The 16,594-nt window shown below is 34.4% G+C and overlaps 1 protein-coding gene and 2 long non-coding RNA genes across 14 annotated transcripts in view; 1 reads left to right on the top strand and 2 right to left on the bottom strand.

Moving 5' to 3' along the window:
• shha (sonic hedgehog signaling molecule a) overlaps positions 1 to 16,594 on the top strand; it is a 139,798-nt gene that overhangs the window by 58,747 nt on the left and 64,457 nt on the right. The window contains exon 1 of one of the 12 annotated variants that reach the window (XM_073906162.1): positions 8,869 to 8,897. The exons of the other annotated variants lie outside the window; for them this stretch is intronic. The gene's annotated coding sequence lies outside the window, so the exon portion shown is untranslated. Of the gene's footprint in view, positions 1 to 8,868; positions 8,898 to 16,594 lie in introns of those variants that run through there. 12 annotated transcript variants of the gene reach the window in all.
• LOC137490296 (uncharacterized) overlaps positions 1 to 16,594 on the bottom strand; it is a 131,521-nt gene that overhangs the window by 56,905 nt on the left and 58,022 nt on the right. The window lies entirely within an intron of this gene.
• The window catches only part of LOC101886339 (uncharacterized), a 44,454-nt gene continuing 38,112 nt past the window's right edge, over positions 10,253 to 16,594 (bottom strand). The window contains exons 4-14 of the long non-coding RNA XR_002459152.3: positions 16,496 to 16,565; positions 16,142 to 16,171; positions 15,976 to 16,045; positions 15,863 to 15,890; positions 15,626 to 15,655; positions 15,449 to 15,518; positions 15,049 to 15,093; positions 13,933 to 14,066; positions 13,723 to 13,854; positions 10,625 to 11,239; positions 10,253 to 10,538 (exon numbers count right to left, since the gene is read on the bottom strand). This is a non-coding gene — a long non-coding RNA (uncharacterized lncRNA). The remainder of the gene's footprint in view (positions 10,539 to 10,624; positions 11,240 to 13,722; positions 13,855 to 13,932; positions 14,067 to 15,048; positions 15,094 to 15,448; positions 15,519 to 15,625; positions 15,656 to 15,862; positions 15,891 to 15,975; positions 16,046 to 16,141; positions 16,172 to 16,495; positions 16,566 to 16,594) is intronic.

Below are 16,594 nucleotides of genomic sequence, written 5' to 3' on the forward strand. Positions count from 1 at the left end.
CCAGACTTTGCCTCCTGCGGCCCCCAGGTAAATTGAGTTTGAGACCCCTGATCTAAAGGAAGGTTTAAACAATAAAAAATATATATTTTAATTATCATTAATTCATTCATTTTCATTTCGGCTTAGTCCATTTATTAATCGCGGATAGCCACAGCAGAATGAACCGCCAACTTATCCAGCAAATGTTTTTACACAGCAGATGCCCTTCCAGCTGCAACCCAACACTGGGAAACATCCATACACTTACATTCACACACATACACTACAGACAATTTAGCTAACCCAATTCACCTATACCACATGTCTTTAGACTTGTGGGGAAAACCGGAGCACCCGGAGGAAACCCACAAGAACACAGAGAAAACATGCAAACTCCACACAGAAATTCCAGCTGCCCCAGCCGAGCCTCGAACCAGCGATCTTCTTGCTGTGAGACGGCAACACTACCTACTGCGTCACCGTGTTGCCCATTTTAATTATTATAATAATAATTTTATTATCATTATTGATTATTATCAGTTTTATTAATTTTTTTATATATTTTGTTTAAGTGCATGTTCATCCCGTGTTCGCGTGGGTTTCCTCTGAGTGCTCCGGTTTCTACCACAATTCAAAGACATGCGGTATAGGTGAATTGGGTTAGCCAAATTGGGCATAGTGTATATGTGTGAATGTAAGTGTATGGATGTTTCCCAGTGTTGCGTTGCTGTTGGAATGGCATCTGCTGTGTAAAACATATGCTGGATAAGTTGGCGGTTCATTCTGCTGTGGCGACCTCAAATTAATAAAGGGACTAAACCGAAAAGAAAATGAATGAAGGTTTAAGTTTTAATATTGATATTGTTGACAATTTTCCTGAGTATATATCAAATGAAAACAAAAAAGCAAAAAGGACCATCCCTAGGCATAACAGATGATACAAAAATAAACAAATGAGATCATACAAATTCAAACCAAATTGTCAAAACATTAAAACTAAATGCAAATTGCTATGAGCATGTCTACAGCACATTCTAAAGACAGATTGACTTTATATGGCTCAGACAGACTGTGTGTGTCACTGCTGGAGTCCTAGAGAGACTGTGTGATGTACGAGAAGACAGGTTGGAGTCAGGGAATGCAAGATGAAGTGTGGTATTTCTGAGAATGCCAACACCTGCGTCAGTCTTGTCTCTGAGCTGTTAGCGCTGCCCCTGTGCTACCCTGGCACCTCTGAGCCCATTCATTCAAACACTCAGCTAGTCACACAAAAAGCACTTCAGACTCGCACCCATCATTGCTACTGTTCTTAAGATCTTATTCAAGTAAAAAAGACTAATGCAGCAGACAGAAAGCAAAAGAGAGAATTCAATATATGACTGAAATAGCCTAACATTTTACTAGGAGCAAATTGGAGCCGATGTATCCTAAACTGGTATGGCCATTCATCAAGGGATTTTTTTTGCTTACTGCTCACCCTGTGTGTTTGGTTGTATGGGTGTAGAAATTGAATTTTTATTCTTTATGATGTGTAATTGTCAGCTGTCACTCACTTTTCTTTGGCTTAGTACCTACATTATCTGGGGTCGCCACAGTGGAATGAACTGCCATTGTCAGCTATTCTGTATAGCGAATCTAGAAATGTGCAGAAGTTATGAATATACTACCTGACAAAAGTCTGGTCATCGATCCCAGTTGTAAGAACAACAACTTTATCCCAATCATCACAAATACTGCAGAAGACCTATTGGAACCTGCATGGACCCAAGATTCTTACAGTAATGAGTCAAGTTTGGTGAAAGAAAAATCATGGTTTGGTGTTACATTCAGTATGGAGGCTTGTGAGAGATCTGCAGAGTGGATGGCAACATCAACAGCCTGAGGTATCAAGACATTTGTGCTGCCCATTACACTGGAAACCACAGGAGAGGGCAAATTCTTCAACAGGATAGCGCTCCTTCTTAAACTTCAGCCTCCACATCAAAGTTCCTGCAAGCAAAGAAGGTCAAGGTGCTCCAGGACTAGCCAGCCCTGTCACCAGACATGAACATTATTGAGCACGTCTAGAGTAAGATGGAGGAGGAGGCATTGAAGATGAATCCAAAGAATCTTGATGAACTCTGTGAGTCCTGCAAGAACACTTTCTTTGCCATTCCAGATGACTTTATTAATGAGTTATTTTAGATGCAGAGATGTATGGATGCAGTCCTCCAAACTCATGGGAGTCATACTCAATATTCATTCTTTCTCCACTGCAGCATGACTTTATATTCTATACTGAACATTATTTCTGTCAAGTGACAGGACTTTTGTCTAAGAAAAATCAGAACTTACTGTCCTAATTAAATAATAAAAAATGAAGACATGATCATATTTTATTTTGGTAAATAAATAAGCATAATCTAGAGGCTTTTGCCTTTCATGTAAGCCACTTCTGATACCAAATGATCAACTAGAAGTCATGCTATTAATTGTTGTTCCTAAAACTTGGATATTTGACAAGACTTTTGTCAGGTAGTGTATAACATTTTAGAATGATACTCACATAGTGACACTTGGTAAATTAAGGATGGACACATCGGTGTCGGTGGAGACCCAGGTAAAGTTGTTGAGATGTTGATCAGTAGCGACATCTGAGGGCCTATAGGATTAGGAAGAGTTGCAAGCTTATGGAACTGGATTGGATATAGGGGCTTGGTAGGCTAGAGTTGCCGGAGAAAAGAAGTAGCCCAATGGAACAAGCATGACTGAAACACCATTGTGAGTGCAGGTTGACAAGTGAAAGATGAGGGAACCCAACAAAGTCTGAGGACTAACACTCCTGGTGGAGGTAGGGAGGAGTAGAGGGGTTAAAGTGGAATACAGTTCTCAGAGGCCTGAAATGGAGCTAAGGGATCGCCACTGTTGCCACTGGCTTGCTTGGTTTTGGACTTGTGGAGCTGCCCATCATTGGATTTGTTCATCAGTGTTTGGGTTTTCAGCAGTGAATTTTAACTTACACTGACTGAACACTTAAATTCTAGTGCAAATCAACTGCAATATATGAGACCAAACAGAAGCTAAATATATCAAAACAAATGTATGTAATAGTTTTCAGGATGCTGTGACAATTTTAACAATATTATAAAGTTATATGGGGTATAACAAGCTATTATTATACTGAATAGTGAACAAAAGCCCTTGTTTTCGGATCTACAAGCATTTCACTCGTATTCCCAGCTGTCAATCACAAATGACACTGTAATGAGGTTTTCTTTTATGTAATGTTTTGTGAGTTTACAAATAAGTACTGCTCATGTTAGAGATTTTAATATGCAGAGGGGTTTTTAATCTTTACTTTTAATAAGATTTCCACCTTCTTGTGTCTGCAGTCTATAATTAGAAAGTCTGACTGGCTAGATTGACAGAACCTTTTGTCCCAGAAGAGAACTGGTGCACAGTAGACATTCTAGATCACACATACAGAAGACATGTTTCATCTAACCAATTGGTTTCTTTTTTAAACCTTTCCTCTGTTCTTGTTCATTGTGAGTTTAAATACTGAGGTGACATTATTGTCTTATTCTTTTAAGGCTTGAAAAAGGCTATATATTTCACATAAATCCAGAGGAAGAGAGGGACAAATAGTGTGGCACAGAGGAAGCTTTGAGCCTGAGATATTTTCATTTCCTTTTACCTACCTACTATCTGTGTATGTCAAGTTTTAGGCAGAACTATAGAATTCCCAATAACATTTGAATAGTTATGAATGGGCAAAAATGCAACAATCAATAATGCTCTAGTGAAGGAAACCCCACCTAGGAACCATTATTTGATAAAGACTGATGATTCTCCAAAGGAGCAGCTAAGTCCAGAAACAAACAAACATGCCACTTTGAATCCGCAAATGCTTTATAATGTAAGAGGAAAATAGATTAAGCTGAAGCTTAATGAACACTTGCATCACAGGCTTGTTAAAAATCTCTGCAAAAAGTCATTAACAGAAATCACTAACTTTAAAGAAGCCAACTGCTCTTGAAAACAAAAGTTCTATGATCTTTATGAAATAAACAGGTGGGGCAGTCTTTCCCATCTGACATCATATTATCTTTAATGAGTCCTGCATATTCAAATGCAAATCACATGACAACAACCATGTGAACATGCTAACTCCCAGAAACTTTTTGTTAAATGACCTCAGAAGGCATTTAAAGATGGCCACCAAGTGAAATGATTTGCCTTAAATGGAGTTTGGTTAAATTTTCAGGTGCATAATAAATGGAGTTGTCTTCCTATGAAAGAATGATGCCTAACTGCCTGAAATCAGTATTTGCAGTTTTATTAACCCTACACAGCTTGGTTATATATCTTCAAGGTTGTTATTGGCTACCTGAATCCATAAACACTGAAGTGAAGCCTGGAAAAGCTTGGTTTTGGTTGTCAGCATGTGTAGAAGATGCCATTTTATGTGCTGTAGAAGTATATATGTCCATGCACTTCCAAAGGATGAGATCTAGAGCACATATGTATGCAGTAAAATTGTGAAAATTGTTACTGTAAACTCCATAAGTGCTGATGGGCTTATCGGATCCTTAAACAAACATTTTAAATCACAAAAAAAAAAAAAAAAAAAGTGCTTACAGTTGTCTCCACTTCTTAAGCATTTAACAGCTGCTTGTATCCAAAGCATTAGCACAGCCTGTCACAATGTACTACCACTTGATATCATGTGTCTTTGTCCAGTGTCTGTGCCTTTTTTCTCCAAAAGTTATGGTTAAAAATTTTAAAATGTTTTTGTACTAAATGAAAATCACCACACACATTCATCTTTTAGGTGTCATAAGACATTTTATCACTCTTTTTCAATTTTCTCAGCTACTCTTTCCATTTGACTTTCCAGTTCAGTGTGTATGCGTTTAGAAAAAGTGGACAGTTGCATGGACCAGCACTGTGCTAGTTACTGAAAAATAGTAACTAGTTACAGTTACCAGTTACTTTATTCAAAAAGTCAATTACTTTATCGATTACTTACACAAAAAAGTAAAGACAGGCACAAGACAGACTTAAAAAAATAGAATACTTTAAAAATCTCTTCTTGTTTAAGTCAGACCAGCAGCACAAAAATGAAAATATCACAATTATATAAACCAGCAAAATAATATATTCAGAAACAAAAAAGCAAAAACTACAGCTGCTTCAGCATCATAAAAGTTGTTGTATTTAACCCTTAATATTCAATTTTCAAACTGACCATAAACTAAACGTGGAATGTCAGCAAACATATGAAAAGTCAGCTGTGAATATTCAAAGTGTTCAATCTGCTGTTGTATAGCATATATAAAATATAACATTTTTCTGAGCATGAACACTATACATTTAAAAACATTTTGACATACAGCTGAAATGTCTCTTTGTGTCTACTAAACTAATCAATTTTGTTATACAGACAACAAATGTGAGCTTAATTATTTGAAACAACAAACATAGCAGTATTAACAATAGTAATTAATAATAGCACTGTTAATAGTCTCTCTGTCTCTCTTGTGCACACACTCAGTCTACCTCACGCTCATTCTGTCTCTCTCGCAAGCACACTTGGCCTCTCTTGCATGCACCCAGTCTCTCTCGTGCACACTTGGTTTCTCTCACATGCACACTTAGTGTACATTGCGCACATTCGGTCTTTCTGCTTTCGCATGACTTTTGTCCAGTCTGGCACCTCATACACAATGTGTCTTCTTAACGGTGGCTGGTTGGCATCGACCAGTCCCACAATGTGCCGCCGCTGTAAACAGGAAGATGTGGGCTAGACTGCAGCCAACATTAATTAACTTTCCAAGTAACGGACAAACACATCATATTGTAACAATAGTGGAGTCACTGTATATTTAAAAAGTAACGTGTTACAGTATTAGTTACAGTAAAAAGTAATGCTCACAGTAATGCATTACAAGTAACACATTATTGCCCAACATTGCATATACCCTAAGCACAGTGGTGTCCAAACTCAGTCCTAGAGGCCACTATTCTGTAGAGTTGTAAAGTGATTCCAGCTTGCTACAGTACACTTGTCATGAAGTTGATTAGCTGGTAAAGCATGTTTCATTATTGTGGGAGCTGAACTGTTCAAGACAGTAGCTCTCCAGAAGTAAGACTTGGCACACTTGTCCTAGCCTATGTGTAAAGACCAGTTTACATATTGTTGAATTGACAATTTTTTCTATATTTATGTGAATACATTTGACACCAGTTTTAAGTCTCAATAGACCCTTTTCAAAAGACTGTTATGACACATTTACCGGTCATCAGCATCATAAATCCTTGCGATTTGTTTTCTATTTGAATTGATTTGAATTGAATTTAATTATTTAGATTTTTTTTTAATGTATGAATGCATTTACATTACATCAAATTACAAAAAAACTACCACTTATGTGAGGTGTTTCTAATGCAGTGTCTATGGAGGCAGGACAGTAAATTTGACTCTGGCTGCTGTTTTCAGTCTCATTCAATTTTTTTTTTAATTATTTTTTACTTTTTTCTGAAAGTCTTGATAAAGCCATTGTGGAGTTTTTCTTTTATTATTTTCACAAATATGTAAAAAAAAATTATTGGTGGTATTCTCCCATTCAGTGCACTCTAAGTTTACCCAGCTGTGATGACTTCCACTGCTGAGAAACCCAGAAATGTGAAAAGTGTCCATTGGAGCTTAAATATTTAGGATCTTATTGGCTTTCATAACGCAAACAGCTAGAATGCTGTTCCAATATCTAAGTTTCTTGTAACTCTACCATACATTTTCTTTCTGACTTCCTGAGGTCACTGTCATTGGCTCTTCGGTGCTTCTTGACTTCTGTTTTCTTCACTATGTGTCTTATTCTCCGTAAGTCTATTTCTCCTCCATCCACCATCTTTCTACATCTCGAAGGGCAGAGTGTAGTTTCTATAATTAGAGCAGACTGGTTTATTTACCTGCTGACCTTGCTATAGCATGTCCTTGCTAAAAGAAGGCAAGTAAGCCTACCATCATCCCTAGAAGAGCGCTTCACACCATCAGAGTCCAATGCAGTGTGTGTGGGTGTTTACTCGTAGGTATCTCGATTCTGTTTTTAATCAAAACTAAACAGACGAACCAATCTCTGCTCATCAGCATCATTATGCTCCTAACAAGAGTTATTGATGTGAATCTAAGCTCCATTATGCTTGTTAAAGTGGATGCTTGTCGAGGAAGTAGATAAACAATAGGCTGCTGATCTAGAAATCGGTATGCTTCTGTCCTCACAGCTGTCTCTATTTGCATAATATGGTCATTACTAAGTTTAAACAACTCAAGGCATTCATCAGCGGCTCCCGAATCTGTTTGTGTGTGAAGCCTTTTCCTGTGTTCTGCATTAGGCAGCTTTAGGTGTTGATTGACATACATTCGTTCTTCATGTCACTCAAATCATTCTAGTGATCGGTGTCGGAGGGTTGGGTGCAGTTGAGGCGTTGCATCTCTTTCTAAACCCCATTTATCTTTGTCACACAAACATATATATTTAAATTAAATATATATATTTACATGTATATCTCATATACAACCACACACACTTACACAGGGATTTTTTTTTTATTATTTTATAACTATCTAACCAATTATTTTTGAACTATCTTTCATGTCAAATATGTTAATATGACTAATAATGTTTACTTTAATCAGATTATTATAAATTGTTATTAATGACAAAAAATTGTCTAAAACGGCAAATAAATTTTATTTAAAAAGAGGAATCGACAAGGCTGCAATATTATAAAAAAATGCAATATTATATGAATAGTTGTAGTATATAGTTGTATATTAACAGTTATAGAAAATCACAAACATTATGCCAAGCCAGTGACATAAAGGTCAAATTATGCAGAAACTTGTTATAATCACTGAAGCTGTGAAAGGAATCTCTTACTTGCATCATACAATCAGAACTTTTGATACCGTACTGTTTTTGTGACTTGTGACTAAATTCAGTCCATGACTGCTTATATGACATGTCTGGGAAAATGTACTGTAAGAATGAACGGAAACACTAGCACAGGGGTGCCCAAACTTTTTTGTATAAAAGGCCAGAAACAAAATATCATTAAGAGTGGAAGGTAAATATATCAAAACTACAGTAGATTTTATTAAAGGTGCCATGGCTAATTTCCTAAATTATTTAACATTTCAAAATAGATAGAAAACCTTACTTTAAGTGGGATTAACTAATGATAAAATCTTGCAGTGTGTGATGCACTTGCACTATGTAACTTGTCCTCATCAAATCAGTATTGATAAAAGCATCTTCCAAATGAAAGAATTCATTCAATAATTTCCTTTCAGCTTAGTCCCTTTATTAATCAGGAGTCGCCACAGTGGAATGAACTGCCAACCTATCCAGCATATGTTTTACGCAGAAGATGCCTTTCCAGCCACAACCCAACACTGCGAAACACCCATACACTCTTGCATTCACACACATGCACTACTTACAATTTAGCTTATTAAATTCACCTATAGTGCATGTCTTTGAACTGTGAGAGAAAACCAGAGCACCCGGAGGAAACTAACACCAACATGGGTAGAACATGCAAACTACACACTGAAATGCCAACTGACCCAGCCGGGGCTCAAAGCAGTGACCTTCTTGCCATGAGGCAATTGTGCTACCCACTGCGCCACCATGATGCCCTAAATGAAAGAATTGAAATTTGAGATGTAGTCTGAGCACAGCTTTAATCAGTAATTTAGTTCTTCTAAAAAGATGAACATTCTGTCAATGTTCTTTCACTCTCATGTTGTTCTAAACCTGTATTATTTATTTGTTCTGAATAATTTGAACAACTAACTTATCAAAAAAAACACTTTTTAGAAATGTATTGTTTTGTGTTTCACAGAATGTCCAGAGTGTCCAGAATGACATAAAGTGAGTATTTTTATTTTTTGTGTACTTTGCCAGTGAAGTTTGAGGTCCTTCTTAAGTGGTTTAAACTTAATTCTTCCTTCTATTACGGAACTTACTAGTTTAGTTTGATGGCGTTACAGCATCTTTACCTTCATGCAGATTTTTAGGGTCCACTTTCTGTTCAGAAGTTCTTTCTATTCTTTTAGTCTAAAAATGTATCATCAGTGTTAAAACAGACGTTACGTCTAATCACTGATGATATTAATGTGTTGAAACACCAGTGCAGGAGGGGTCTCTTGCTACAGTAAGGGAACACCTCCACATCGCCCCCTATTGGCTATATGTAGTAGTAAACACAAAAGAATGTTAAAGCTTACATTGTACTAATCCCTTTACCTGTTGTTCACACTAACTCTATCACTCAGAGCATGGTGCTCATGCTCATTTTATGCAAGGTCAGACTCAATCACGTTTTTTGCTTAAGGGGACTTTAAACTGCTCAGCCAAACCTCCTCATCTAAATCCTCACCCCACCCCCACCACTGCTTTCATCATGAGATATATATATTCATTCTTTAAAACAAAGCTTGCCATATAAGAACCATTTTGGTTCCCCGGAGAACGTTGTAGTGAAGCATTTCTTAAAGAACCAGATTTTTTTTCCACAGAGCCAAGAATTTAGGATTAATTTAAAGAATCATTGTGAACTTTAAAGAACATTTGTGGAATTTAAAGCTTCTACAGTTTTTGGTGGACAAAGCACCATCCTTTACTGTCTTCACCTTCTTTCTGTGTAAGATATAATCCAATATACATGATAAAGCATGAAACTTTTCAGTTCAGTCTCCTGAATGGATTGAATGTTTTTGGCTTACCTCAAAGATTAAGCACCAAATATCATTGCCTATTGCTTGGCAAGGGTTTTGCTGTTAAATAAGACTCTTAAAATAGTTTTGGGATCAGAAACCTGCTTAGGAACCTTCTCATCATAATCCAAACAATGTTACCCAATATAGCTATTTCCTTTCAAAACTCGCTCCGTAATGGTGTTGAGAAGATGTGGAGGCTAAATGTCTTTCAGAGGAAGTCATTATATATTTGTTGAACATCAAAGTGTCAGTGGGACAGGGAGATAAATTGTAATTGGCCAGTTCGGGTCATGCTCAATGCCAGGGTTGCCTAGAGACAGGAAATGCTTGATTCTAATTGGCTTGTCTGTCTGATGCTGCTTGCCGGTGTCCTGTCCTGCATCACAGCACACGTTATTTCAGCCCCACACCAAAAGATCTGCATGACCCTTTGGTCCGGAGAGTAGACTGACAGAGGGAATTATTGCTAGAAGTGTCTGGTATGGTAAAGACAAGCATGAATAGAGGTACACTCTAAAAAAAAATTCCGTAAAAAAACGGTAAAATGTACTGGCAGCTCATTACACAAATATTTTACCGTAAATTAAAAACGGAAAACTTCTGTTAATTGACAGTGTGTCCACATTAAAAAAACTAAAAAATATCCGTTTTTTGACGGTTAAACTACTGTAAAATAACGAAACATTTTATAGTAATTTAAGGGTTTTCTATATAAAAAAACGGTTATTTTCTGTGTTTTTAAGGGTATACCAACAGTAAAAAAGCGGAAATATTTTGTGTTTTAATAGTATACCTATTGTAAAAAAACAGACAGATTCTGTGTTTTAATAGTATACCTACTGTAAAAAAACAGACAGATTCTGTGTTTTAATAGTATACCTACTGTAAAAAAAACAGACAGATTATGTGTTTTAATAGTATACCTACTGTAAAAAGAGGACTTTTTTGTTTTTTAATAGTATATATACACAGTGAAAAAATGAACAGATTCTTTGTTTTAATGGGATACCTACTGTAAAAAAATTATTATTTTACTAATTTAATGCTCTTCAAGCAGCATAGAAATGGCAGTTGGTAAGGATAAACATATACATATGGGAAATACACTATTAATGGTTTACCATAGTAAAAAAAAACATTTATTCTATACTGTATGTGTAAAGAAGCAGTAAATAGTTTGTTAACTGTGAACTTACAATTAGTACAAAAACAACTTTGCAATTAAAACAGATTCTTTAATGAATACAAATCATTTGAATTCCAAATAGCTAGTTATACACACAATAATACATATTGACATGTGAATCACACAGTGAGAGGTCTTGGCAAATAATCTCATAGCAAATTAGTTTTAAATGTTAGCTTTAAGATAATTGAGGACAAGTGGGCAAATTACAAGTACTTTACATTAAGAAACCAGGTTAAACTGCAAGATGGCAGGAAACAGACGATACAACTGGGTCTTCTTCCGCTCCAATACTGATACTTCAATGGCTGTAAAAAAAAAAAAAAAAAAAAAAAAACATTACTAATGACATTCCACTTACAACTGGGGTGATTCCTTGCATGTCAATAGTTTACACAAATGGAAGTTTTATCATCATCTTCTTGTCTCACTCTTGTAATTTCAAGCCTGTCTGACTGACATACTTCCACAGAACAAAGTAGGAGAAATAGGAGCAACATTCTTTAAATATGATATTTTGTGTTTTGCAGAGGAAACAAAGTCATACAGGTTTAAAATGTCAAGAGTGAGTAAATTATGAATTATCAATTATTCAGTTTTGGGTGAGAAATCACTTTAAGATTTTTCAAAATAAAGTGTCAAACTTTTGACAATATTCGGAACAATAATGCAAGAGAGAAACAGTAATATAAACAAACTATGCTGGTAACACTATAATAACTACAGGCTATGATTCATTTATGAAGCATTAGCAAATAGTGAATTCATTATCTGTTAAGCATTGACTCTAAATTAATAGATGTTAGCAGTCGGTTATAAATACAGTTGCAAAATTTGCTACAGCTACAGTTTAATAATTGTGTTATCAAACTTTAATGATTGATTTTACATTACTATATATATATATATATATATATATATATATATATATATATATATATATATATATATATATATATATATATAATATTATATTTAATATTGCATTATTTACAAAACTTCTTCCAGTTGTGGCCTAATCTGTGAGGATTATTTATGATTTATAAATCCTTATAAACGACAGTTAAAGGCTCAGTATCAAATGAACATTCTTATCTAAACAGTCTTATCTAAATAATGTAATTACTGTAAATATGAAACCTTGCTGAATAGCTGGAGTGCCAAAATATAACATAAAACTGGATAAAACAACACTAAAATAATTTAATGATATTACGATGCAACATTTCAGTGTTATTTAGCTATGTTTTAACTGTACAGTAATTTTATTTTAGATAAGATTTATTTTTCATTTAATACAATAAAATGAATTTCATTTTTAGAATATAACTGAATCTTTAATTGTGATTTATAAGGGGATTTACAAAGCATAAACAATCCTCACTTTAGGCTACAAAACTGGATGAAGTAAAAAAGTACAAAATCACTTATTAAAATAAATATTGTATATACTTTATATACTTATTTTTTGTACTTTATTTACAAATATAACTATTACAATTCATTCATGTATTTTCCTTCAGCTTAGTGTGTACTCACACTATGTATAGTTGCCTTAAACCAGGCCGAAGCACTCTTGTCTTCCCTCCCGTCTCCCCTGACGTCCCACACTCACATTGCATTCGAGCCTGAGCACTCTTACATCATCGATGATGCGCTGTTTAGTTTAGGAAGTGCTCTCAGCACGGAGGAGAATTCTTTAGTTATATTGTTTTAGTCATTTGGGATGCAGTAACACGCTGTCAAATATTTCGCCGAACAGATCAGCCACTTTTGATGTTAATAAACAATCATAAATTCCTTGTGCTGCAGGAATAGGAGGTTTGCTAAAGGCGCAGCTGTGGTGCAGTAAGGGGTTTGCGTTCATTGAACAGTAATAGTGATTAATTTATCCAAATCAAAGTCCCTTGCAAACTGTCATAGATTAAAGACACAAACCCCTCACTGCACAACAGCTGCACCTTTAGCAAACCTCCTAGTACCTGCAGCACGTTGACTTTGATTGTTTATGAGCGTCAAAAGTGGCTGATCTGTTCGGCGAAATATTTGACTGCGTGTCACTGCATATTGAACAACTAAAACGATATAACAATATAAAGAAATCTCCACTGTGCTGAGTGAGAGCACTTGTTAAACTGAACAGTGCGTTATTGATGATGTAAGCATGCTCAGGCTCGAATGAAATGTGAGTGCAGGTCGTCGGGGGAGACAAGCACGCTTCCAGTTTAAAAGAAAATGTGCATAGCATGAGTACGCCCTTGGAAACACCCATACACACTTATTTACAAACACACTCATACACTACAGCCAATTTAGTTAATCAATTTCCCTATAGCTTATGTCTTTGGACTGTGGGGGAAACCTAAGCACCCAGAGCTCTATTTGCTGTGAGGCAACAGTGCTAGCCACTGTGCTGCCTAACTATTACTATATGCCTGAATAATAAGATATATAAATGTTAGTTTGAATAGTTTATTAACCATTTACTTACACATTCTGAATGATTAGAAAAAAAATACACCAACTATTCTTAAATCACTGGTTTGTAAATAATGCTATACTAAATTTAGTAATGAAAAATTAATCATTAACAAAATATAAAAACAAAATCATTAAGCATATTATAGATGTGCTTATAAGTCAAGATTACAGCATTTGCAGCTGTAGTTATAAACTGTATACTAAGGTCTATTAATGTAGAGTTAATGCTTAACAGAACTTTTTGCTAATGCTTAATAAATTAATCAATAGTGTTTAGTTATTATAAAGTATTACTGGTGTGCTTAATTACCTTTAAATCTTCCAAGGATTCTGAAAGTCTTTCTGGTCTGACAGGAATCGAAGGAGTTTAGATGGTATGTTTCTGCTTGGTGCTCTTTTTTCTGCTTTGGACCTACATTCTGGATAGTTACTCAGCATGCTCCTGTTGTAAATACAACAAACATGTATCAACTTACTTGTATTATAAAAATGAAATAAACTTAAAAATGTAAAAACAGACCTTCATATAAACTCCAGAGTCAGGGCTGCTTTCTTAGGCTACATAATGTTTAGCACATAAGAGACTAAACATGTAGCTCACCACAATTAGGGGACAGCCCAATGATCTTGTTATTGTGACTATGGACTCTTCTTCTGAAAAAAAGAAAAGTGAGTTGTGTGTTGGGTCTTGTACACGTCCACATGGAAAGAACCTATATAAACATATGGTTTAATATAGGTTTTGATTTAGGTTTTTGAAATATGTGACAAATATAAAATTGGCTGTTTTCCTATATTACATGTACATATACGGGTACATATATGCACACCTATATGTTAAATTATTAATATTATAAATAATATTATAAATATTATAATTATTATGTAAAATTATTCAAATACATGTCTGCTACATAATTTAAAAGAAATTAAAATATATATATTTACTTAATCAAATATTACAAGAAATAATTATAGTGCAAGAACAAAAATAAGGCAAAAAAAAAAAAACAATAAAGGAAAGAAAACAAAATTTAAAAAAATGACAAACCATTTTGTTTTACATTTCTTTCTTTTCCACTATCTTTATACAAGAAAGAATTGACCTTGAAAATGTTTCAGGAAAACGTGTAGACATCATAGCTTTCCATCTCCTCTCACTTATTTGCCATAGTTAAATTCCATAACATGCCAATAACATGTGATACAAAAGTCAAGTGGCACATACATAAGTTTTTCGCATTTTTTAAGTTAGTTCTTACCCAGAGAGCAAACCTACGTTAAATTAACATTGAATAAATGTTAAAACATCAATCAAACTATCATTGAAACAACGTTAAAAAGTCACCACTGATTTTTAGGCAGTTTTCCACCCTGAAATAATGGTAATTCTATGATGATAAATAGACAAAACTGTCCCAAAATCAGCATTTATTCAACCAAAATTAAATCTTTTTTTTTTTTTTTTTACAATGAACCCAACATTAAATAAAATGTTAAATCAATCACACTATCATACAATTAATGTTGAAATTTAAATTTGATTTTTAGCCAGTTTTGCATCCTGAAATAATGTTATTACAATGACGCTAAATAGATTAAACGGTTACAAAATTAGCATGAAGGCCTGGCTCACCATCAAGATGCCCACATTGAAATTGTCTCTCTCATCATCAGGTGGCTAAGAGAGAAAAGAAAAGAGATTCAGCAGTGGACCAGTTATTTCCTTATCACTTTAAGTAGACATTACCAAAATAAAGAACTTGTAACATTTCAAATGATGCAAAAATAAATAATAATAATAAATAACTGCTTGGTTTATTTAACAGATTACAGTAGCAGCTTAAAAAACCCAGATAAAACACCCACATCAACCCAGTACTTTTTAGTTTGAATACATGTTAACAAAATTCTAAATTACTGAAGCAAAATGTGTTCATGTAAATACTTAGTAAAAATATAGGTACAAGAAATTGGTTTTGCCAAATAATAAAAATAAAAGCATCAATATCAAAAAAAAACCCTGACCATTTTACCTCTTAAGCTTGAATGTTTACTGTCATCCCCTGTACTAAGTACAGATGGTCCAGCACAACTGCCCGAGTTCTGAAAGAGCAAACACATTCTTGGTAAAATGACAATAGATGCAATGCTAAATATAAATCTTTTTTTATTTTTATTTTTTGTATTATTTATAAAAATGAAGTACTGACCAGTCAGCATCAATTTTTACACCAACACACCTACAACAAAAATAACACTCATTCAGTTTGAAACATGCAACGTAGTCTACTTTTATACTTTACATACTTTGTGAATAATAAAAAAATCAAAACATTTAAAACCCCAGCTGTATTTTATTTCATTTGTCTATATCAATTCAAATTTAGTTTGGATTGAACGTAAGATTTAATATTTTTATTTAGATTGCTGTGAAAATGTACCTGTACCTTGTACTTATAACCAAAATTACAGAACCTGGAAGTCAACAAAGCAAAATATCAGTGAACCTTATATGTACAAAACACTTAAAACCAAACAGAAAAAATGCTGAACATTTTACCTCTTAAACTTCAAAGTTTACCGTCATCTCCTGTATAAGGTACAGAGGGTCCAACACAACTGCCTGAGTTCTGAAAGAGCAAACACATTCTTGGTAAAATTACAATAGATGCAATGCTAAATATAAATCATTGTTTATTTTTTTGGTTAAAAAATGCAGTACTGACCAGTCAGCATCACTTTTTACACCAACACACCTACAACAAAAATAACACTCATTCAGTTTGAAACATGCAGCAGGTAGTCTACTTTTAAACTTTAAACTTTGTAAATAACAAAAAAATGAAAACATTTAAAATCCCAGGTGTATTTTATTTAATTTGTCCATATTAATTTAAATTCAGTTTGGATTGAATGTAAGATTTAAGATTTTAATTTAGATTGCTGTGAAAATGTACCTGTACCTTGTACTTATAACCAAAATGACAACATAAACATAAAGCAAATCTTATATCATATATCAGTGAACATTATATCTACAAAACACTCAAAATCAAACAGAAAAACCCTGAACATTTTACCTCTTAAACTTGAAAGTTTACTGTCATCTCCTGTATAAGGTACAGAGGGTCCAGCACAACTGCCTGAGTTCTGAAAGAGCAAACACATTCTTGGTAAAA

Source organism: Danio rerio, chromosome 7 (assembly GCF_049306965.1).
Source record: "Danio rerio strain Tuebingen ecotype United States chromosome 7, GRCz12tu, whole genome shotgun sequence".
NCBI classification, from domain to species: domain Eukaryota; kingdom Metazoa; phylum Chordata; class Actinopteri; order Cypriniformes; family Danionidae; genus Danio; species Danio rerio.